At 48.0% G+C, this 25,036-nt stretch overlaps 1 protein-coding gene across 1 annotated transcript in view; it reads left to right on the top strand.

The window, feature by feature from the left end:
- IPO4 (importin 4) overlaps positions 1 to 25,036 on the top strand; it is a 3,008,003-nt gene that overhangs the window by 300,821 nt on the left and 2,682,146 nt on the right. The gene's annotated exons all lie outside the window — the stretch shown is intronic.

Raw genomic sequence — 25,036 nt, 5'->3', positions numbered from 1 at the left:
CACCGGCCGTGGCCGTACTAGAGACACAGCTCGCCCGCCATCGGGCTCTAGCAGTCGTCGCGACCACCGCGCGCCTTCGAGGTGCCGGTCGGACAAGGATGGTCGCTGTAGGCATGCCCGTTCCAGGTCCCGGTCCTCGACGCCCTAGAGACCGCGAGAACCTGTGATGTCTTCAAAGAAGACATTGATGCCGGCGGCGCCGAGGTCGTCGACGGACTCTCTCAAGGCTCCGCCTCTGAGGAAGTCGTCGACTCCATTGGCGCCCAGGCTGTCGAGAAACGCTTGCGGCTCCGCCCTCGAGGCCTGTGGCGACGACGCCGAAGCTGTCGGCGTCACGCTCGACGCCGATTCCGTCAACGCCCTCAACACCTTTCGAGGCGGTTTTGTCGGGGGTACCCCGTGGCACGGAGAAACCCCCCAGAAAGGCTCTGGCCAAGGCTAAACATGTCTTTGTTTCTTTTTCTGTACCCTCTTTCCAGCCTTTGGATTATATTTCTGAGGTGGATGAGGGCTCTGAGGAAGGTGAGGGTCCTGCAGAGGTTCCTGTTGGCCTCCTTTCTAGTCATAGCCAACTTGAGGACCTGCGCCAGTCGTTGCACGACGCCAGTGGGCTGGACACCTCTCCGGAGGTGGAGTTTGGTAGGCCTGAGCCTGGCACGCATGCCGACTCCTCTTACCGGCACCTGATGTCGAGGGTCACGGATTGCCTGGGGTGGTCTGTGTAAAGACTGGTAGGGGGTGTCTGTACTTCCGCTCCCTATATGGTAGAGGAGAGGCACAGAGGACCCAGGCCAAGATTCTCTATTGTGGTAGCAATGGACGAGCAATCAAGGCCTACCTTCTCAGGAGGTGATGCAGGCTGGTTCTTAAGTACAGTGTAGTCCCCGAACCCCCACAAAGGAATGTCCACACACTGTATTACTGAAAACAATCTTTACATAATTAATATTCAAAGGTATGTACACGATCACAATAACGCACTTTGTACTGATAAATATATACAATTCTAAAGTGGTACCACTAATGTTATCGAATCTCATTAAAGTGCATCAACTGTACTGTTAAAATGTCACACAGATTAATAACGACGAAACCAGCAATAGAGATAGGCAGGAACGTAAGATGGTTAAGAAAATAGGCAGAATGCTGGCCCCGTTACTTAGACACAGTTCTGTGTGGAGATTCTCCCCCCCCCCCAACCTGTAAAATAAGGATATATCGCACAAGCCCAGTCCATATGTTCAATAGTCTCACTTCTTCCTATTAAGGTTTTACCCCCCCAATTTACCTGGTGGAGTAGAGTTCTCCGACGATGCGTCGACCGATCCTTCTCGAGTACCTCCCTTTCAGGCGGGAGCCACGGATCGTCGAGAGGTGTCGGAACTTGGCGTTCGGTGTCGGGGAATCGACGGCCCTTCTTGAGTGCCCTCCCTTTAATGCAGGAGTCACGTGTCGTCGATGGTGAACAGGGTGAACTACGGCAGGGAAGTGGCAGCTTCGTTCCTAGCAGTGCTCGTCGACGAGAGAGCGTTGGCGTCCTGCAAGGACGAGGCGTGCAGGGCACCTTGGTGACGATAGTTCTGGACCGCAAAGAGATGAAGAACTTTGGCCCAGCAAGGGCGTTGAGCCGTCGGCGTCTGTGGTCCTTAGGTGGCAGGAAACCCACCGGTGGATGCTGTTAGGAAAGATTTCTTAATTGTGGGTAAATTTCCTTACATGTGGCAACCCCTAAACGTTTTGCTGTTGTTTTCACCATTATCTAGACTTTGCCAGAGAAGTGCAGCCTTCTGCCGCACTACTGGGCTTTCGCTCCATTCTTACGAGGAAACTGACTTAAGACAGTCAGTACCGGGAAACGTTGTTTTCCGTAGTTCTTTTATCGTGTTGCAGCTTTCGCGCAACATGACACGAGGGCACTGTAAGCTAAGTTACTGCTCTCTTGGGTCTCTAGTCTTCTACAGGCCCTAGATACTCTTTGGATTGTTAATGAACGGTGCAAGTGAATTACGGATGGGACTGGTGGCAGCGATCGTTTCTTTGTGTTTTTGAGATCCTTTTGGCGTTTAAGCACGTTTCTCGCGCTTGGCCCAAAATGGTGGCCTGGCTCTCAAAATGGCCAGACCACGAGGCTCTTTGTCCTGCCCGCTGACCGTCTTGCCCCCTTCACCTTCCCCAGGTAGAGCCGACCCGGGGCCTTCCTTATTTGGGCATGTACTTTCCCGCGAAACACAGATGCTTTCGCAGGCTTCTACAAGCCTTGTGTGTGCCTCCAGGATGTGGGCTGGGATGTCTGGTCCCAATACACATCCTGGGTACTGTACTTCGACCCTTTGGAATAGTGGGAACAACTATTCTCAGCATCTTCACCATCTCCTTCACGTAGGCCTTCGGAAGTGTCTCTGGGCCATCCAGTGGACTGACCAGCCTACCCAGGTGTCTTGCTCTGTAACCGCCGTCAGGTTGTGTTGTATTACGAGTCCCTGCCACTCTCACACGATTCGTACACTTGGCATTCCCAGGTCTGAAGTGAGCAGTGTACATTGAGCTGAAATACACACAGCTGCTCCGTCCCCCTGCTGTGGTGACAAACTGTGCGGGTTCACTGCGTTTGGGACATCCTCAACTCTACTTTTGCTGCTGCGGAATCTACACGACGCCGAGACGTCCCCTGCTCGTATCTGAACCTGCCAGCACTGAAACTGACGCGGAGAAGCGTGGGTCTGCCTGCATCGGGGACCGGTGAGTAGCATCGCTAGGAACTGGTCGCCCTCCTGCAGTAGCCCATAGCTTTTCCCCGCTGTGTCTAACAGCACGCCTTTCCGTACTCGCGCTCTGCTTCTGCCCACAGTGGAGGCTGCGCTTGAGTCGCGGAGCTCTGTTCATCTTCATTTGTTCATCGAACTAAACTGCCTGATTCCCTCGAAGAGACTCTCCTTTGCCCTTTGGCACCAGCGTGTGCAGGTACTTTTGAGCACAAGGCTCCACTTTTCGTAGGGCTCAGACTTCCTTTTAGTTATGTGCCTCTGAAGGCGGACTAGGTCTAACTATTATTTGCTTCCTGTTTTCCTCCCCTTCTAGGTGGTCTACACATTTCGTGCGTCTAACTCGTTAGACTCGTTGGTAATTGTATATATATTGTATTTGATTGTGATGTGTTGGTTTACTTGAGTTTTTTTGTGATTTCTCGCTACGGTCCATGTTACAAAGGCCTTGTAATAAATGTGTCTATTTTTAATATAACACCTGCTTGGAGTAATTTGTAAGTGTCCTTGCTTTGTGTGCTCATTGCGGGCTTTCAGTCACCCTCACCCCTCTTGAGACCTAGTCTTGACCGCCACGATCGCTACCTTGATTGGTCTGGCTTGTCCAAAGGTTACCCTGTTGCAAGAAACTAGGCTGGCCTTCTGAACCTCTGCCCCTCCAGGACAGAGTTCAGAAATCCATCTTAACCGATGCTCCTCGGCGCGTCAACGGTCAGGCCTTCTCCAGCGGGAGACAAGCGGGTGACGATGCAGACGAGGGCGTCCGATCAATTGAAGTTCTTAGGCAAACTGGAGTACGGCGGCTGCGGTCGGCGACGGCGGTCGTAGACAGTGGCGGACAACAGTCCGAGTGCTTCTCTTTGGAGTTCTGCAGCAGTCCCCGTATATCGGGTCGGCAGCCTGTCGAAGGTCTGTCTACCAGGGAGCGTTGGCAATGATCAGCTCTGCACGATGGTCCCTCGTAGCTCGGGAAGAGGGCGCCTTACCAGGTCCTCTCTGGGTCAGTCCTTGGAGGCACAGCAGCTTTCAGATTGTGAAGAATAGCCACAGCAATTCTTCTCGTCCAGCAGGGCTTCAAGGTCAAGCGTCAGTTACTCCAGTTACTCGTCGTAGTGGACTTCAGCTTCTGAACAAGATTCCTAGCAGTGAGAGGTGTCCAGATATACTCAAGCATCCAATCAATCACGACTAGGGGCATTCGTGCAGGCAGGCAGCGTATCAGGCACACGAGGTATTCAGGCCATTCACTTCTCTCCAGACACTCACAACAAGTTGTGTATTGGGACAAGTACCGAGCCATTCAACACTCCAAGCTGCATTCATACCGCTTTCGGGCAGGGTTGTCTCAGTCATTGTGTCAACCACCAGATACTAGACACCCACAACACAGAATGCATATTCGTCACACACACTATTCACCCAGGTCCCACCCACAGGAGGTACCCACAACATACATCACCGGGAAGGCCAGTCTGGCCGGGCCTTTGCAACAACACCATATATGGTACTTCCACCCAACAGCCAGTGGGGGAAGGGACAGAGTCGGGGCTTCCCAGGACTTTGGGAAAATAAGGTAATGGGGAATAGAAAGCAAGAGGCCACAGGGGCCATTTTGTTTTCCATCAGAAATCAACAGATCCCAATGGCAGGGCCGGGATATCCCAAAATGGAGGATACTCCGCGCACCTGTCAATTTCAGCATGGAGCTGCCACCAGCCCATACCCTGCTCTGCGGGCCACCCACAGGTGCCCAAACACATACACTAGGGGCACAGGGTTGTACCCCCGCCCATGGGTGCCATAAGGGTATCCCACGGGTCCGTTCACCAAACCAAAAGAGAGAGAGCTGAACCGCCAGGAGTCCCACATGAACTCCTGTGCAACACCACAGAACACACGATAGAAAGGGACAAGGATACGGAGGCCCTGTCCCTCCGATGCATTTCCAGCATCACAGTCTGACACCCCCCCCCCCCCCCACACCCCCTGGGGATTTTCAGCAGGATGATCTGACTGATACCCTCGACCAAGGTCCACCAACTGACCCGGTACTGCCATTCCATATGGCCTTGCAGAGAAGGGTGGCTGCGGCTTGGACTTCTCTGGAGAGTCTCCCGGCAGTGAGCAAGTCCTTGCCGAAGAAATATCGCCCAGCCAGTGGTGACCCCTGCTACTTGACCACGCACCCCACTCCGGAGAGTTTGATGGTGCAGGCGGCTACGGCCCCCACAAAGCAGGCGTCGTACCCTACCATCCCTCCTGATAGGGACGACAAACGTTTTGACGGCTGGGCCAAGAAGGTGTTTTCTTCTGGGGGTATGCCGCTTCAGGCTGCCAACTCAATTTTTGCCTTGTCTCGTTTCACGCACACTGTGTGGAAGTGTATCTCCTTAGCGGCTGATCATATTCCCGAAGGGGAGGAATAAGATGGTTTTCTTGCTATCGTGCAGGATGGCAAAGACGCCATGTGCGAGTCCGTTCAGTCGGATCTGGACATGGTTGATTGCGTCAGCCGGTCCATGGCGGCAGGCACCGTAATACGCAGGTTTGCGTGGTTGCGGAAGTCGGGGTTTGCTGCTGATGTGCAAGCTCGGCTCCTCAACATGCCCTTTGATGGTGAACATCTTTTTGGCAGCAAGGCTGACGAGAGCCTTCAGAGGTTGCAGACCTCCAAAGCTGCAGCAAAGTCGTTGGGCGCTGCAGTTCGCCAACCTCCGCCTTTTCGTTTTAGGGGACAACAATGGAGGGGAGGTTCTTTCGATATTACTCGTCCCTTAGTAAATCGAGAGGCGCTGCTAGTCAAAGGGGCCACCGTAGGAGTGCCAGAGGTGGAAAACAGGGTACTCGAGGTGACAAGGCCGCTCGGGCAGTTGCCTCTTAGCCCTCAGGCACTGCCGCAGCCGCTTCAGCTCAGTCATGAGGCCATGTCCCAGGGTTCACCGGTTGGGGGAAGGCTGGCGCAGCATCTTGTAGAGTGGCGTGCCATTACTTCAGATGTGTGGGTTCTGGAGATCATAGCCCACGGCTACTGTCTTCCTTTCCGGCAGAGGCCTCACGACAATCCACCAGGGAATCTCTCTTTGAAGAGTCCGGATCCGCTCCTTGTGCAGGAAATTCAATCCCTGCTGGAGAAAGGCGCCATAGAACTGGTCCCTGTAGCGGTGAGGAACAAGGGATGGTATTCCCCTTAGTCTTTCTTTTCGAAGAAAGACGGGGAATTGAGACCCATCATGGACTTGCGCGGTTTGAACAAACTCCTCAGGAAGGACAAGTTCAAGATGGTAACTCTTTCTCAAGTCCTCCAGGCCCTTCAACTTCAGGACTGGTTGGTGTCTCTCGACCTCAAGGACGCTTATTTTCATGTGCCGATCCATCCAAAGCACAAGAAATACCTGAGGTTCACGGTTGACGACTCGCACTTTCAGTTTCGGGTCCTGCCGTTCGGATTGACCTCTGCCCCGAGGGTCTTCACCAAGCTCATGGTGGTGGTGGCAGCGTATCTCAGGAAAGGGGGGGATTCACGTCTAACCCTACCTGGACGATTGGTTGATCAGGGCGCGCTCACCCGAGCAGGTCCTGGATCATCTGTCCGTCACCTGCCACTCCCTTCAAAAGCTGGGCTTCTCCCTCAACTTAGTCGTCCCACTTGACGCCAACACAGCGGCTCCAGTACATCGGAGCAGTGCTCGACACTTCCCTGGGGCAGTGTTTCCCTCCCAGGTGAGGGCTCTTCACATTCAGCAGATGGTCCACAAGTTTCAACTTGCCCAGACGCTCCCGGCGTTCGAGTTCTTGAGGTTGCTCGGCCTCATGGCATCCTGCATTCTTCTGGTGCCAGAGGCCAGGTTGCGGATGAGATCTCTGCAATGGGCCCTCAATCTCCAGTGGTCACAGTCCTCCGGCAGGATGTCGGATCCCATTCAGGTGCCGCCCTCGGTCGCCCAGGACGTTCTGTGGTGGGCCGTCGAAGGCAATCTGATGAGGGGGGCTCCATTTTGGCTGCCCTGGCCGGAGGTGACAATCGTGACGGACGCATCCCTCACAGGATGGGGAGCTCATGCCAACGAGTTGACAGTCGGCGGTCGTTGGCCTCCGTCGCAGTCCAGACTCCATATCAATCTGTTGGATCTGCGGGCCGTCAGGCTTGCCCTGAAGGCTTTTCTGCCGACTGTGCGAGGGAAGAATGTCCTGATCTGACGGACAACACAGTGGCCATGCACTACCTCAACAAAAAGGGGGGGCAGGGAGGCGATGCAGCTCGGGTTCTGGGCCATCCAGCAGGAAGTTTCGATCTCGGCAGTTCATCTGGCCGGAGACGAAAACGAGACGGCGGACGCTCTGAGCAGGCAGAGTGCGATCTCTCACGAGTGGGAGCTGGCTCAGGAGATTCTCCTGGAGATCTTCGCCCTTTGGGGGACCCCTCAAGTGGATCTCTTCGCCTCCAGTGTCAACCGGAAGTGCGAAAGGTTCTGCTTGCGGGAATTTCCTCCAAAAAGGAGCCTTAGGAGACGCGTTCGTGGTGGAGTGGTCCTTCCCACTGCTATACGCATTTCCTCCAGTCCCCGTCATCCCGCAAGTGCTGCGGAGGCTTCGCAGGTTCGGTTCCCGGATGATCCTCATTGCTCCGGTATGGGACCAGAGGACGTGGTACCCGGACCTTCTAGACTTGTCCATCTGCCCTCCACGTCGTCTTCCCTACCGAGACGATCTGCTCTCACGGGAGGGGGATCAGGTTCTCCATCCAGAGGTCAGGTCCCTCAACCTTGGCTTCTGAAAGGTTGAGGTACAAGGATTGGGACCTCCCTGAAGACGTGATGGAGGTGTTGCTTTCCGCCAGACGGCCGGCGACTAAGGCCCTGTACCGTTGCCATTGGAGAAAGTTCTGCGACTGGTGCAGGGTTCAGAATGTGGACCCTTTTTCATGTGACATTCCTGTGGTTCTGTGTTTTTTGTTTTTGTTGGCCCACAGGGGCCTGCAAGTGGGTACTGTTAAAGGTTACCTGGCGGCGCAGTCTATATTTAAGCGCTCGTCTGAGGAGTGTTATTTCAAAATTTCTTTAATTTCTCAGTTTCTCAAAGGACTCACTAATGTGTTTCCCCTGTCACCTTTCCAGGTGCCTGGTTGGGATTTGAACCTTGTTCTGAAATTCCTTATGGGTGCTCCGTTTGAGCCTTTACATTCTTGTCCTTTGAGGCTGTTAACCCTTAAAACTGTGTTTTTAGTTACAGTCAGTTGCAGGCACTTTCAGTTAAGCCACCCTTCACGCTGTTTCATAAGGACAGGGTTGTCCTTAGAGATTTCGTCCTTCCTTTCTTCCGAAGGTGGTGTCGGAATTTCATTTAAGCCAGAAGGTTGTTCTTCTGGCATTTTATCCTCCTCCACATCCTGGTAAGGAAGAGGAGAGGCCCCATAGGTTGGATCCTAGGAGAGGTTTAAGTTTCTACATTTCTCCCATGTCCCGGGTCAGAGTGGACGCTCAGCTCTTTATTGGTTACGCTGGAAGGCATTTGGGACAAGCTGTTACTAAGCAGACTTCGTCTAGATGGATTATCTTGGCAATTTCTGAATGTTACCGCCTGGCGGGTAAGGACCCTCCGGTAGGCTTACGGGCCCATTCTACTAGGGGTATGGCTGCCTCTACTGCCCTGCAGAGGGGTGTTCCTATTCGTAACATCTGTGAAGCAGCCACATGGGCTTCGGTCCATAATTTGTACGACACTACTCCCTAGATTCTATCCATGGGCAGGATCTGGCCTTTGGCAAGGCGGTCCTTTACTATGCAATTTGATTGGGCATTCTAAATTTCTATATTCTAAATAATTTTTCCCTCCTCCATACGTTGGTACTGCTTTGGGAGTTAGTCATAGATATGGAATACATCGGAGGACCCAATCCCCTGGAAGAACAAGTTACTCTCTTACCTGGTAACATTCTTTCAACGGGATGGTCCGAGGATTTATTCCATATCGCTCCTTCCCTACCTGCCCCGCTACAGAATTTCTTATGCGATTGCAGCTTACGTTTTTTTGTGGTCATACTGGCAGTGGTTTGGTGTCGCACGTTCTGGGGAAAAAACTACAACGGAGGCTACGGGCGTCGTGCGTCCTACTTATAACATCCGGTGACGTCGGCTCGACGTAGGCCCTCGAGGATGGCGTATCGACGTCATCGACGCAGACGCCGAAAGATTTTCCGAAGCAGCACAGCTGTGGTGATTACTGTCATAGATATGGAATATGTCGTCGGACCATCCCATCGAAAGAACGTCACCAGGTAAGAGAGTAATTTGTTCTTCTCTCTGTAATTCTATTTGTTCGGTATTCAAAACTCTCACCTAATTGTCCATGTACCTGTCAGAATGCCCTTGGGTTAACACTAACAAATGGCCAACTCACCAGTATCTCCTGGTGTCTCTGACTCGTGGTTCATTGTAGCAGCAGAGTTTTGCTTTGGGTAGAACTTCTACAGCTTGTCAAACTTCTTTTCAGGTCCTGCTTTATCTGACTGCGTCGCGGACAACCGTTCTGCAGTTGCTGGTTCCCTTGCTGCACTTCCCCAGAGCCCAACTGACTCTGTTGTGTCATCTGCCACTCCGGTACAACGGATTAACAAGTGGCAGGTCGGGAGCACCTTGTTCCTTCACCCTGGTTCGCTCCCACACATCTGCCTTTCTCCATGTCTCTGCTGCCTGCTCCGTGTACTCTGCAGCCCGATCTGGCTTCTCCTTCACCTATTTTCTGCAGGTGTTTCGCTGTTTTAAATGTCCCACGCAGGTAATTAAATGGACAGCAAATAGACTGCACGTTACTTTCGGCAGTATTGTTGATCCTCATTGACTCTTTACTCCTCTTCTTTGTCCCAGTACACAGTCTTTTGGGAAATTAAGTTCAAGGGATTACAATAGTATTTTAAATTCGAAGTGATTATGTCCTCCGACGTATTCCTTATCTTTGATATAATCCATTCCAGCTTGCTGGCCTCGGAAATTTTTTCCAGTAGAGGGCGCTGCGTGTCGACGTCCCTCGAGTCAGTGTCCATCTACAGCATCCGTATCGGCGCCAACGTCATCAAGAGTATAAATAGACTTGCGCAGCATCCGTTTCTCGGTTCCGTTTTTCCGCACTTCGTGTGCCTCGGAAACATAACGCTCAGTTCCATTCTATATAAAAATCTTCTTATTTCTTCGAAAATCTAAATTTATAAAAATGGCATCTTCATCCGAACCATCGACTCCATGGTCCGGTTTCAAAAAATGTCACGACTGTGGAAAGAAAATTTCTTTAACGGATCTTCACAGGATCTGTTTGTGGTGCCTGGGATCGGAGCATCACTGTTCGGAGTGTGAGGACTGTATGTCCTTGACGGCGAAAGCCTTGAAGGAGCGTAAGGAGAAGTAAGAAAGAGGTAAGGCTTTTAAAACTTCTACCCCTTCAAAAGTTTCTTCGGCTGAGTCGAGGCATTCGTCTCCCCGTCGTCAAAAGAAACCTTCCCGATAGAGATCTCGAAGCGGTTCCCATCATTCTTCGAGATCAGGCCACTCTAAGAAGAGGCGTCATAGATCTCCCTCTTCCCCCTAGTTCCCCAGAAAGAGTCGTCTGCCCCACGAAACACAGCTCTCCGGCTAAGTGGGAGGAATTCTGCAAAAAAATGCTTAGCGTCTTCGAGAAAGCAGCCTCGACCCCTTCTGAGACGTCTAAAGGTGATACCCTGGGTGAAAGACCCGAATAATCAAAATGCTGCGAGTCGTTGAACCCAGCGAGTAGAAATACTCGAGAGCGTCATGAACCCTTGAGTAAAGGCAATAAGACTGCTTCATCGACGCCGAAGACTTCTTCGACTCACAAATCTGCGTCATCGACGCCTTTGTCGAAGGAACCTTCGACACATAAATCTCATCGATGCCGTCATCGACCCTGATGGACAAGCCTAGAACTGCCACTAAGTCACAGGCACCAGAGATGTCGAAAGCCCCGACCATGACGTCGAGAGTGCCATCGACAATCTCGACGACAGAGTAGGATTCCGATCCTCTCGATTTAATTGAGGCCTTTTCGGATGTTTTCGATGCCCTTTTCAGGATTGTTGAAGCCTACGTCCACGTCGACAACCACATCTCAGGCAGTAACAACAATTCGAAGGGATTGTGTCCTCTGACGTATTCCTTATCTTAGATAGCTCTTTCCAGCTTTGCTGGCCTCAGAACATTTTTTCTCTAGAGGGCGCTGCGCGTCGACGTCCGCGGAGTCGATGTCGCTCGACAGCCGCCGAATCGACGTCATCCTGCCTATAAAGCCGCGCGCAGCGTCCGTTGCTCAGTTCCGTTTTTCCGCACTTACTCAGTGCCTCGGAATATCGTTGCTCAGTTTCGTAGAGAATTTATCCTATTTCCTCGAGATATTCGATCCATACTCGATGGCTTCCTCGTAGGAACCGACGACCCCTCGTTCCGGCTTCAAAAAATGCCGAGACTGTGGGAAAAAGATGTCGCTGACTGACCCTCGCAGAGTTTGTCTGTGGTGTTTGGGAGCTGAACACCATTGTTCGGAGTGCGAGGACTGTATGTCCATGATAGCTAAGGCCCTGAAGGAGCGTAGGGGGAAGCTGGAAAAAGGTAAGACTTCAAAAGCTTCTTCTTCCTCGGCGAAGTCGAGACATTCGCCTCCTCGTCACCATTCGCACTCCAGGTCTCGGAGTGGGTCCCATCACTCCTCGAGATCGAAGCACTCGAAGAGGAGATGTCGAAGATCCCCTTCTTCATCCTCTTCCTCTGTTTCTCCTAAGAGAATCCCTTGCCCCACGAAACATAGTTCCCGGGCTGAATGGGAGGAATTCCGCAAAAATATGATGAGCGTCTTCGAGAAAGCGGTCTCGACCCCCTCGAAGACTGCCGAGAGCGATGCTCTGGTCGAAAGACCCAAAGGTCAAAAATGCCACGAGTCGCAGTACCCGGCGAAGGAAGCTTCTCGAGCGCGTCACCGAACCCTCGAGTAAAGCTATGAACTCGAAACCTTCTTCGAAGGTTCCGTCAACGCCGAGGTCGGTGTCTTCGACGCTGTTGTCGAAGGGACCTTCGACACACGGGTCTGTCGACTCGACGCCATCTTCGACACCGGCGTCGACGCCAAGGAAAGTCACGGTTGCGGCGCACCCAGTGGCTATCCCCAGGTCCTCGATGACGATGGCGTCGAGATTGTCGACTTCCTCGAGCAGAATCCCAATTCTATCGAGGTCCTTGAGGCCTCCGCCTTTGTTTTCGACGCCACGCTCGAAGCCTTCGACGTCGACGACATCAACGTTTTCGAGGCCGATTACAAGTTTGGCACCCTCTGCCTTGGAGATGGGTTTCACACCCTTTGTGAGTTCAGACCAATTGAGAACTATGTCCTCAATTATGGAAGAGGGAGAACTATCTGACCAAGAAGAGACATTTGAGTTGCAGGGACCTGCAACCCCAGTTCAAGAGGAGTTATCCTCAGAAGAACGCAGGTTAAAGGAACTCAATGATTCCTTACATGAGGCAAGTGGGTTAGACACTTCCCCTGAGGTGCAGTTCGCTAGGCCAGACCCGGGAGAGCATGCTGAAACCCCCTATAGAGCCTTAATGGCCAGGATCACAGAATTTATGGGGTGGTCAACACCTTCACAGGCTTTCCAACAAGATGACCTCACGGATATTCTTGATAAAGCTCTTCAAAGGAAAATCATGACGAACTGGGAAACCCCAGATGTCGTCCCGGCAGTAAATAAAAAAACTGTCTACTAAATACAGGGTATCTTCTGCAGACCCGGAGTTTTTGTCCAAACACCCATCCCCAGAAAGTCTGGTGGTACAGGCAGCATCTTCTACTGACATCAAGACTGCTTACCCTACCGTCCCACAGGACAGGGACGATAAGAAATATGATGTGGTAAAGAAAGTTTTTTCGGCATGTAGCATGACGTTAAAATCTATTAATGCTACTTGCACCCTTGCTAGATTCAGCCATACACTTTGGGAGTGTGCTTCTACAGCGGCTGACTGCATCCCGGAGGGAGAAGAAAGGGAGGCGTTCCTAAATATCATACAGGACGGTAAAGACGCTATGTGCGAATCCCTCCAGACGGGCATTGATTCGGCTGACAGTATCAGCAGAGCAATGGCGGCAAGTACAACAACCAGGAGATTCGCTTGGTTGAGAAAGTCTGGTTTTGCCCCAGATGTGCAAGCCAGGCTCTTGAACATGCCATTCGATGGCTCTTCTTTGTTTGGGGAAAAAGGCGGATGACCGTTTAGAAAAATTGCAAACATCAAAGGCAGCAGCAAAATCCCTAGGCGCTGCAATCCGTCAGACACCTTTTCGTTCCACAGGATCCTCTGTGAGAGGCAAGTCCTTTCGCTTCTACTCCGCATTTGGAAGAGGTAGAGGACGACCGGCTCAAAGGGGACAAAGAAGAACTACCCGAGGTGGACGGGGTAGATATTCAAAAGCCGTAGCAACAGCAGGTGCCTCTTTACCATCTGCATCAGCCGCCCCAAAACCACTCTGAGGACTTCCCTCACAAGACACCTGTAGGAGGCAGGTTAACTCAACATCTGGCGGAATGGCAGGCTATCACGTCAGATGCTTGGGCATTGGAAACAGTTGCCCAAGGTTACTGCCTGCCTCTCCTATGCATACCTCAGAGTCATCCACCGGGGATCAGCTCTCAAAAAGCTCCAGATCCGCTCCTCTTGCAGGAAATTTTAGACCTGCTAGAGAAAGGTGCCATAGAACCGGTACCTGTAGCGGAGAGGAACAAGGGCTGGTACTCCCCTTACTTTCTCTTTCCAAAGAAAGACGGAGGACTGAGACCCATCTTGGACTTGCGAGAATTAAACAAATTCCTCAGGAAAGACAAATTCAAGATGGTAACTCTTTCTCAGATCCTTCAGGCCCTTCTGTTCCAGGACTGGTTGGTATCTCTGGACCTTCAGGACCCTTATTTCCATGTGCCTATCCATCTCAAACACAGGAAATACCTGAGGTTCGCAATTGGCAACTTTCACTATCAATTTCGAGTGCTGCCATTTGGGCTGACCTCCGCCCCGAGGGTCTTCACCAAGTTAATGTCGGTAGTGGCTGCAAGTCTAAGGAGAGAAGGGATTCACGTCTACCCCTACCTGGACGATTGGTTGATCAGGGCTGTATCTTCGGAACAAGCTCAGATCCAGCTAAATCACATTTGCCACTCCCTTCACAGACTGGGCTTCTCCCTCAATTTAAAGAAGTCACAAATTATACCATCGCAGAGACTCCAGTTCATCGGAGCGATCCTGGACACTTCCCTGGGAAAAGCCTCGCCACCAGAGGTGAGGGCTCAAGATATTCTACAGATGGTTACCAAGTTCCAAAATGCCCAACGTCTCCCAGCCTTCGACTTTTTGAGATTGCTTGGCCTCATGGCATCCTGCATTTTCCTAGTGCCAGAGGCTCGCCTGAGAATGAGACCCCTCCAGTGGGCACTGAGAACTCAGTGGTCACAATTCTCAGGAAGAATGACAGATCTTCTTCAGGTTCCCGACAGGGTGGCTCGAGACCTTCAGTGGTGGGCCTGTCAGGAGAACATTCTGAAAGGAGAACAGTTTTGGCAACACTGGCCGGAGATAACAGTAGTCACGGATGCCTCACTCACGGGTGGGGAGCCCATGCCAAAGACTTGACCATCAGCGGTCGTTGGTCTCCATCGGAGTCCAGACTACACATCAACCTATTGGAGCTGAGAGCGATCAGACTAGCGCTGAAAGCTTTCCTGCCATCAGTACAGGGGAGAAATGTCCTGATAATGACGGACAACACGGTGGCCATGCACTACCTCAACAAAAGAGGAGGCGTAGGATCACTGCCACTGTGCAGAGAGGCAATGCAGCTCCGGTTTTGGGCAATTCAGGAAGGAATCTCTCTATCGGCAGTCCACCTAGCCGGAGAGAAGAACTTGACAGCGGACACTCTGAGCAGGCAGAGCACAGTCTCCCACGAGTGGGAGCTAGCTCAGGAAGTCCTTCAAGAGATCTTCGCCCTTTGGGGAACCCCTCAGGTGGATCTGTTCGCCACAAGCACCAACAGGAAGTGCGATCAGTTCTGTTCAAGGGAATTTCCCCCGAGAGGAGCTCTAGGAGACGCGTTCGTAGTGGACTGGGAGTTTCCACTCCTTTACGCTTTCCCACCAGTCCCTGTTATTCCTCAAATGATCAGGAGGTTGAGAAGATTCCGGAAAACCATGATCCTAATTGCCCCGGACTGGGCCAGGAGAACGTGGTACCCGGACCTTCTAGATATGTCCATCTGCCCTCCAATCCGTCTTCCACTCAAAGAGAATCTTCTCTCGCAGAAGGGAGGTCAGGTTCTCCATCCAGACACCAGAACCCTCAACCTTCACGCTTGGCTTCTGAAAGGGTGAAGTACAAGGATTGGGATCTCCCTGATGACGTCATGGAGGTGTTGCTTTCAGCCAGAAGGCCAGCAACAATGTCTTTATAATTTTGCAGCTGGTGTAGGGAAGAGAATATTGACCCTTTTTCATGTGGTACACCAACGGTGTTATCGTTTCTACTCTACTTGGCAAACTCAGGCCTTCAAGTTGGCATTGTAAAATGCTATCTCGCAGCGCTTTCTATCTTCAAGCGCACTGCGGAGGAACCATCGTTTTTCAAACTTCCTCTAGTGATACAATTTCTCAAGGGATTAACTGTTTATCCTCCAAAACCATTCCAGGTTCCCTTATGGGATTTAAATTTAGTCTTAAACTTGCTAATGGGCACTCCATTCGAACCACTTCACTCTTGTTCGCTGAGATTTCTCACACTTAAAACTGTCCTATTGGTAGCACTAACATCTGCTAGGAGGGTGAGCAAGCTACAAGCTCTCTCCTGTAAACCCCCACATACAATTTTCCACAAGGACAAAGTTGTCCTACATGTGAAGCCTAATTTCCTCCCAAAGGTGGTTTCTGAATTTCATATTACTCAGAAAATTACCTTACCTTCGTTCTACCCTCCTCCCCATCCGGGGAAAGAGGAAGAAAGGCTACATAGGCTGGACCCAAGGCGAGCTCTCAGCTTTTACATCAGCAGAATGGCTAGGATCAGGCAAGCAGACCAACTGTTTGTAGGATACTCAGGTCACAAGTTGGGACTATCCATAACAAAACAAACCATCTCCAGGTGGATTATTTATTTTCTTTTTTATTAAGTGTATTTGGTTTATTACAAACCTTTCACCATCAATAAAACATTTCATCTTACAAAGAGATCTGTCACAGCCGGTCAACATCAAGCAGATAAAAAATTGAATTAATTCACAATACAATGTTCAATAAAATATTTACAACAACACTGCACGGTGAGTCCTTTTAGCCAATTCAATTCAGTTTTTGTAATGCATTTCCTTCATCAATAAGGTCTAGCCTTTTTAGTGTGTTCTCCAGAAATGTGACTGTTATGAAATTTATTTTTGGAGATTGGCAGGTATAGATTTTGCTCCACCATTTTTCTGGATCCAGGCCGCATAAGTCAGTGATATTACTGGTTAAGTACAGATTTCGCAGTTCTCTCAGTTCTGTGCAAAATAGCACTAAGTGATGTAGTGATTCTTCACCTTTGTTGCACAATCTGCACTTTGTACATATTTTTTCTCTAGTATATCTTGCCTTTGTTGTTTTGTTTTGCAAGGTATTTAACCTGAAACGTAATAACAGATCTCTTTGTTTGGGGTTCAGAAACTTTCTCAGATAATCTGGTATGATAGTCATCACCCCACAGTTAGATTTCAAGAGTGTGTGCGTTTTTGACCAAGCTCTTTCCATTTCAGTTTTCCACCAGTCCTCAGCCCAAAGTGCTCTCTTTATAGCTATCAGGTTTTCTGCTAAAGTTTGGGCTTTGAGGGTAAATTCTGTCAGAGTTTGTTCATTTTCTCGTTTCCAATCTTCTACCACTTTTTCTTCGTAGTTGTTGAATTTTGTAAATAATTCGAATTGGGGCGGCATTGTTATTATTCGTTATCTTTCTATACAACATTAGTTTATTATAACGGATGTGTATATATAACGATGTTAGGCCCAGCTCGTGTCTAATTACCGTCATTGGAGTAGCTTTTGGTATCGGTAAGATTTTTTTCCAGAACAAACCTTCTAGCGTTGTCCAAAACTTCTCTGGGATATTCATACAGGTTTCTGCTCCGTATATCAATGTCGGAATTACTTTCAATCTGTAAAATATGATCACTGGTCGAAGGGAGAATTTTCCATATCTTTTGTTGATAATGGTAGCTTGAGCTGTTAGCTGTTTTGTCTTTGCCTTTAGCATCCTTTTCCAGGGCTCTTCGTTTTTTATTCCACTTATTTGTGATCCCAGATATCTCATTTCGTCACATGGTTTTATCCAGGTTTCGTTTACTTTCCATTCTTCATTTTTTGTCTTCTTCCATCTTTTATCACCGAATATTAGTATTTCGGTTTTTTCTGCGTTTATTTCTAGGTCATTGTTTTCTATATATTTTTCGACCTGATTTAAAGCCCTTTGCAGACCAATTTGTGTGTGATCTAAAATTATCAGGTCGTCTGCATAGAGCAGATGGTTAATCGGTCTGCAATTCAATTTCGGTGGAAAAGTCCTGCTATTTCCAAAGCAGTGTTGTAGGTCTTCGATGTAAAAGCAGAACAAAGTAGCTGCTAACGGGCATCCTTGTTTAAGGCCTTTTGTTGTTTTTATCTCCTTAGATAGATTACCATCTTGATCTAATTTGACTCTCATTGAGGTTTTGGCATACAGTTCTTTGATGGCTTTCAAGAGATCTGTCGGGCAGCCTTTAGAGGCCAATTTTTCCCAGAGGCGGCTTCTTTTCACACTGTCAAATGCTTGCCGTAAATCAATACTGGCTGTGTACAGTTTTTGTTTATTTGTATAGGCTCTTCTTTTCATCAGTCCTAGAATAAGCAGATTTAAGTTGCATCCCACGTTCTCAACAAAACCTGATTGTCTTTTATCATATATATTAGAATCCTTAATCCACGTTTTCAATTGTTTTAGCAGGAGGGTGGCAAAGATTTTCCCAACACAATCTAATAGGGCAATTGGCCGATAGTTTTTCGGGTCCATCCCATTGCCTTTTTTGAAGATCGGGACAATAATGGCCGACTTCCATGATTTTGGTATTTGTCCCTGTTTCACGATCCTCTTAAAGAGTCTTTCGCAGAAAGTTGCCCATTTTTCTGGGTCTTCTTTTAACACTGCATTTGATAGACCATCTGGTCCTGGAGCTCTTGAGGAGCTTGCTCTTAAGATTAGGGACTTTATCTCCTCCTTATCGAAATGGATTTCCCAGGGGCATGGTTTTTCTTCTTTAGTATTATTTTCCATATCCAGCGTTTTTGGCTCATTAAACAATTTTGCAAAATGCTCAGTCCATACGGTTTCTGATATTGGATTCATGAGCGCCACTGTTGATTGTTTATCATTTAGTAGGTCCCATAATGTCCTGCTATTTGCATTCGATATTGCTTTCTGCATGGCTTCAGCATCTTGTTGTAGCAGTTGTGCTTTATGGGCTTTCTGCCAGTTTTTGTATCTTTGTTTTCTTTTTTGCAGCATTACTTTCGTGTCTTTGTTCTTTCCATTTTTAAATGCACGTAGATCTTTTCTTAATAGTCTCTTTTCTATCGCTACTACTGGGTCATAAACATGTAGTTTTTTAGTTCTTGGTTTTAGGTATTTTCCAGAGTATTGTCTAAATATCTGTAGCGATGTATCATATTCTACAGACTTTTTTCCTTTGGATTGCCACTTTTCTAGATTTTCTAATAGTGTCAAAGTCACTTTTTTTCAACCTTAATCGATTTAGACCATGTTCTAACTCTATTTTTACGTCCCATTTTTGCTTTATTCGGGTTTCCCAGTGTAGAAATTCGGCGATAATTGGTTCATGATCGCTATAGTTTGAAGGTGTTATTTTAAAACTTTGGATTTTCGTTAATAATCGTTCACACACAAACATGTAATCTAGTGTGTTACTTGCAATGCCATTTGACCAGGTCTTTGCTGGCGGTATATCTCGATTCGTGTTCCCATTTAATCTATGTAATCTCCTTACATCCATTTCTTCATTCCATTTTTTCCCACGTTTGCATTTTTGGTCATTTTTTTGGCTTGTATCATATTCGGTTGCTTTGTTTTCTTCAAAGCAATCTGCGTTAAGGTCACCGCAGATAATGATATTTAGGTCTTTGTATGCTTCTATTTTTTCGTCTAAGCATTCCGTTATTTGGTCTATGAAGCATTCACTTTCGATGTTTCGGGGGTTCCAATAGACATTCAATATTAGCATTATTTGCTTAACTTTTGGGGCTTCGAGCTGGAAATTTATGACTGTTGCCTGTATATACGGGTTAATATTCTTGGATTCGATTACTTTTATTTCTGACCCGTTTTTGATTAATGTTAAGAGACCTGCAGATGGTCTTCCAAGCGCACTTCCTTTGGCGGGGTTGCATAGCAGTGAATCCTTCCTTAAATGGGGCAGTTTTTAACCAAGATTCTTGTATACATATTATGTCTAGCTCGTTTAAGGATGGATTGAAATCACTAAAGAGATGGCTGTGACCTCTGGTGTTCCAGCTTCCTATTTTCCATCGATCAGTGTAGGCTTTTTTGGATGGCTATAATTTTGGTTTAGTAGCAAGAGTGCCAGCTAGCCAATTCCAATATTTCGGGTCCTTTTGTCTAAATGCTCTTTTTCGTGCCTTTGAATCTGATCTTCATTTCCATTTCTTTTTAGTATTCCATTTGATGGTTCTGTGGTTAAATATATTGTGTTTTTGCTTCCACCTGGGTCACTCTGATCATACTGGTAGTTCTCTCTCTGATTTGACTTTCTATTTTCGATTTAATGTGTTGTGCTTCTTCATCTTCTGAGAATTTCCTCTCAAAAAGCACAGTTTTACTTTTTTCGCTGGTTCCTGGTTTATCATTGATGTTTTGGTAGTCTACTGGTTCTGAGATTTTGAAGCCCAGTACTCGAAAGTTCTCATGTGCCTCTAGCATAATAGTGGCAAGTAACACCGAGTTCGTCGTAATTTCTACCAGGTCGACACGCGTTTCTTCAGGGAAGCTTACTGTCAGTATTTCTTCTGATTTTATTGTTTTCAGTTGTGGAATGTATTGTGAAAGTTTCATTACTGCTGATCTATTGAGTATCAGACCAATCCGAAATTCTTGCTATTTTTTCGAGTATTACAACCCTATTTTTCGGTGGTTTAGGTTTTTGCTTCATCCATTTATGCTTTATGTCGGTAGTTCTAGCGTTTCCTTGTTTGTCGCTCAAAAGCCAATTCTCTTTTCTTGTTTCATTTTGTTGTGTGTTGTTTGGATTAAACAGTTGTACTTTTTTTTGTGGAGAGCATTCATTCATTTCTTTTGGTTTGGAGTATTTTGCTGTGCATTTTTTTAATTTTTCACTTAGGGTTAGAAAATCTTCTTTATTCACCACCCTAGGATCAATGCATACTTCTTCAGCTTCATAAATATTGAAATCCGTTATTACTCTTTCCTGTATTTCGTTTGTATATCCAATTCCGTCGTCATAGACAGAGCAATCTAGGAGTTCTTGGATAGTTCCATCATGTGAATTGTCGTCTTCTGAAGATACAGAGACCGTTTGGCTCTTTTCTAAGGTCAACTGAGAGTGGTTCTCTATTAGTTTGCTGCATGGTATGGTATTATGCGACTCTTCTTCTATTATGTCTTTTGTGTTTCGCAAGAAACTCCTTGACCCGCCAATCTTCTTCTTTTTTTTGAAGATCGCGTTTTTTGTTTTACATGTGCTTTTTTGGCCTTTCTTTTGTGTAATGTTTATATTTGCTACTTCTGTCTTCTTGCTTGTATTAGAATCAAATATAAGAAAAGCACTTGTTGCCACTTTTCCTGCATTTTCCAATGTTTTTGCAGCAGTCTCGGGTGTGATATTTTGACTCCTTTCATTCTCGATCTGTTTTTGTTTTGGGGTTAATCTCGTGTTTGAGGGCATAGAATCATGGGCTTCATGATCTCCATATTCCTCGGACTGTGTTAGTTCCAGTCCGGACACAGATGGAGCATGGTGAACTTCTCTTTGCTCTTCATGTGTGTACGCTCCTGTTTTTGAATCAGTCCTGATCGGGTGGAGAGCTAAAGTTGTAATGATTTCTCGAATCCCTTCTAGAAAATGTTGTTTATCGGTTTTCGCGTCTTGCAATAAATCAATCAGTGTTTTTAGGACCACTCCCTCCATTTCTTTCTCGCGACTTCGCTTTTCTTTAATATGGTCCATAACTGATTCCACGTAGATCAGTTTGCTGTTCATTAGGGCAATCATCGTCGATTGATCTCGTTGGTTTTCAGTTAAAGTTTCATATTTTAGGAAAGGAGCCATAGTTATCGATACAGATGCTATGATTGCTTCCTGTGCCTCTTTTAACCACTTTTTTTCATTTGTTGTTCCATAAGTAATGCCATTTTTTCGTCTTTGTAAGGTTTTTCCATTCTTCGTGTTTCTCTCATTTGAGCTGTATTCTGATGAAGTTGAGGAATTTTCCTCTGAAGACGTCAATTCTTTTGTGCCTTTTTTTGTGTGTGGTGAAAAATTTTTGATGTGATCTTGTAGTGCTTTTATTTCTGAGGCACGTTGTTTGTTTATCTCTCTCTCTTCAAAAGGCCTTTGTCTGTGATTTTCTGTTTCAGACGTGACTATAATTATGTTATCGCTATTCGTGGGTACTTTAGTTGTTGTGCTTAATGGATCACTCAGGATATTTTTAAGTGAGTTTTTCAGGGTATTGTTCTCTGGTGAGTGAATTCGAGGGCGTTTGGAGGCCCAGGACTCGGTTTGTACATTTCCACCGCCTTGTTTTGCTGTATTTTCTTTTCGACTTATTTCGTATAGACTTTCCTTTGCATTAATGCTCATAGCATCGAATTTCCCTACAGATGGATTCTCTTTCTGAGTGTCTATGATCTCTGCTGTGTTTGATAATAGGTCATCATCTGTTATTTCAGAAGTCACGTTTCTTATAAGTGAGGTGTCATTTTCCTTTGACACAATTTTTGAAATGTAGCTTTCATGTGTATTTTTGTTCGGTTGAATTTTGCCACTATTTATGGCTTCGCTCATTTCCGGAGGGACAGGTTTTCTATTGAAATGCCATCTTAGCGTGCCAATCTCGGATGTAGAGTAGCATCTTTTTTTTGTCTGTTTCTTCAGATTTTGTAAATTGTGGGATTCTAAACCTTTCTCTTGATCATCATCTGCACCAATATTCATCCTTTTTATATTGGTGCTTTTTTTTGGACTTCAACTTGTGTTTTGGGAACTTTATTTTTGTTCATTTCGTTTGAAAGTGTGGGGCTGAAGGAGACTGCCTGGTTTCCCTCAGGGGCCAGTTGTTTGGCCATGGCGTGCTGGTTGCAGGGGCTCAGCTGCCTTAGTCCTCCCGTGGAAGCATACCCTTCAGCTGGGCCTTCCACGTCTCCAGACAACAGAGGGTTAACTCTGTTCTCTGTGCGTGCTGCATCCGCAGTCCATTCAGGCTCCCGGCAGTCTCCGCCCATGGTCAGGAGCAGCTCTCCCAGCTCCCCGCCTCCGCGAGGCTCAGCGCTCGCTCCTCTCGAGTCACCCGCTCCCTCCCACCACGGGGCCGCGGCGGAGCTCGGAGCTCCAGCACCCTCGCCCGCTCCACAGCTCGGCTCCCCCCGCCCACGGCACGCCGCATTGGGGCCGCCGCCATCCGTGCCCGCCATCGGCTCGGCGCGAGCAGGCGACTCCAGCACCCCGTACACTCCGCCCCCCCCCGCACCATCCATCGCGCTGGTCGCTCCGGACACCAATCACGTCCACAGCAACCACGCGCCTCTCGTCGCGGGGGAGGCCAGAATCACAATGGCAGCCACACGTCTCCCCAGGGCCCAGCGGCGACTCCCCAGTCGCCGCACAAGCGCTCAACAGCGGCGAGGAACAGTCACCCGACGAGATGGGCGAAAACGTCTCATTTGTGAATGTCTTACTTGTCAACTTGCATGTTTTATTGGAACGTAGATCTACTGGCAATTTTTCACATTGCTTCCCAATGTTTTTAACAGCTATCTTTGAATTAGCTGAACTGAATGTGGTGACTAATGATGAGTTAAAGGGCTGTTTCTCAACCAGGTCGTCTAATGCACGTACCTTGCTCCGTGTTCTTGGATGTAATTCTCCTGATGTTTCGGGGTCCATTTGTTCACACATCGGCGAACACTCGGCAAACACTCCGCTACGCGTCTGTGGGTGGTTCTTATGGGTTCCAGATGTAGAAACAAAGAACAGACTCCAGAACAGACTCCAGCAGAGGGTATGGGTAACAGGGATTCTCCTTCTCCTTCTTTGCTGCCAAACACTCGGCAAACACTCCGCTACGCTCCGCGTCTGTGGGTGGTTCTTATGGGTTCCAGATGTAGAAACAAAGAACAGACTCCAGAACAGACTCCAGCAGAGGGTATGGGTAACAGGGATTCTCCTTCTCCTTCTTTGCTGCCAAACACTCGGCAAACACTCCGCTACGCTCCGCGTCTGTGGGTGGTTCTTATGGGTTCCAGATGTAGAAACAAAGAACAGACTCCAGAACAGACTCCAGCAGAGTGTATGGGTAACAGGGATTCTCCTTCTCCTTCTTTGCTGCCAAACACTCGGCAAACACTTGGCCATTCTGGAATGTTACAAACTGGCAGGGAAAGAGCCACCCCAAAATCTTAGGGCTCATTCAACCAGGGATATCGGAGCCTTTTCGGCTCTCCAAAGAGGGTTACCGGTCCGAGACATATGTGCTGCTGCCACATGGTCGTCCGCACGTACATTCACAAAATTTTACAACCTGGATTCCTCCACTAGTCAAGAGACCAGATTTGGCAAGTCCGTATTACATTCGGTCTATCCCTAAAGGGATACATGACATTCTCACTCTCACCTCCAATTACATGCCAATGCTATGGGAGTCTATCAAAGATGAGGAATACGTCGGAGGACACAATCCCTTTGAAGAACAAGTTACTTCTTACCTTGTGACGTTCTGTCGACGGGATGTTCCTCCGTATTCCTTATCGTCCATCCCCGCAGTAATACTTCCCTTGTGGTTGCAGCTTACACTCCTTCAAGGTCAATAACCAATTCAGGCATGACTTTTCTTATGCTACAAAACGGAACTGAGCAACGGACGCAGCGCGTGGCTATTTATGGGCATGGTGACGTCGGCGCCGATACGGTGGCCGTCGAGGGACATCGACTCGGCGGACGTCAACGCGCAGTGCCCCTATAGAAAAAATTTCCGAGGCCAGCAAGCTGGAAACGTATTATCAAAGATAAGGAATACGTCGGAGGAACATCCCGTCGAAAGAACGTTACAAGGTAAGAAGTAACTTGTTCTTCTTTCCCACTGCATAATCATTGTGAAATGCCATTTTGCTCAGTTTTCATTTGAAGTATTGCCTATACTGATGCACTGTCTTGCTGAACTGGTTCACAACTGATAGGAAGTGTCGCCAGGGTGTATAAGAACCTATTTCTAGATAACTTGTGTTTTTCCTCTCGTGAGAAATTGTTAGAGGATCCCTTGTGTGTAGTTGTGACTGTGCCGTTTTGCTCAGTTTTCACTCTGGTTCACTTCGTCTACAATTTATATGGGGAGTGTGTATATTTTTCTATTTGACTTAATTTAACTTGCTTGATACCTGTGATACATGTACTTTCTTAGAAGTGTATAAATAAATATATATCTACTTTTTAACTACAAAGCTTTGGTCAGTGTTTCCTTGTGCCATAGTACAGTAGGCATGTTGTGTAAACCCTGAATACTGCTTATCTCCCTCTTGAGATAAGTCTGACCGCGCAGCCACAGCTACTAACTAAATCTTTGTGGTACAGACTGATATCAAAGTGGATTTATCGCTCTCACCTGTAGTCCTAATCTGGTGCAGTGCTCCCTAAGGGAACTGCACTGGATTCTGCCTAACACCGATCTCCCCTCCCCTTGGCCAGGCGAATCCGGACCAATTTTTGTTTGATCGAAGTTTAATTGCTAGTGGCTCAATAGCGAGGAGGAAGAGAAGCAGAGACAGGGGGCACCCCTGTCTGGTTCGCCGGCCCAGCGGGAATGGTCTGGAGGACTTGCCGTTCACCCTCACAGTGGCTTCTGGGGATGCGTACAGTAGTTTAACCCATGAGATGAAGCTTTTCCCGAAGTTCATTTGGGCCATGATTGC

This window comes from Ambystoma mexicanum, chromosome 13 (genome assembly GCF_040938575.1).
Source record: "Ambystoma mexicanum isolate Mex_15411 chromosome 13, UKY_AmexF1_1, whole genome shotgun sequence".
In the NCBI taxonomy this organism is placed as follows: domain Eukaryota; kingdom Metazoa; phylum Chordata; class Amphibia; order Caudata; family Ambystomatidae; genus Ambystoma; species Ambystoma mexicanum.
This window is presented reverse-complemented; position numbering and strand designations above follow the sequence as displayed.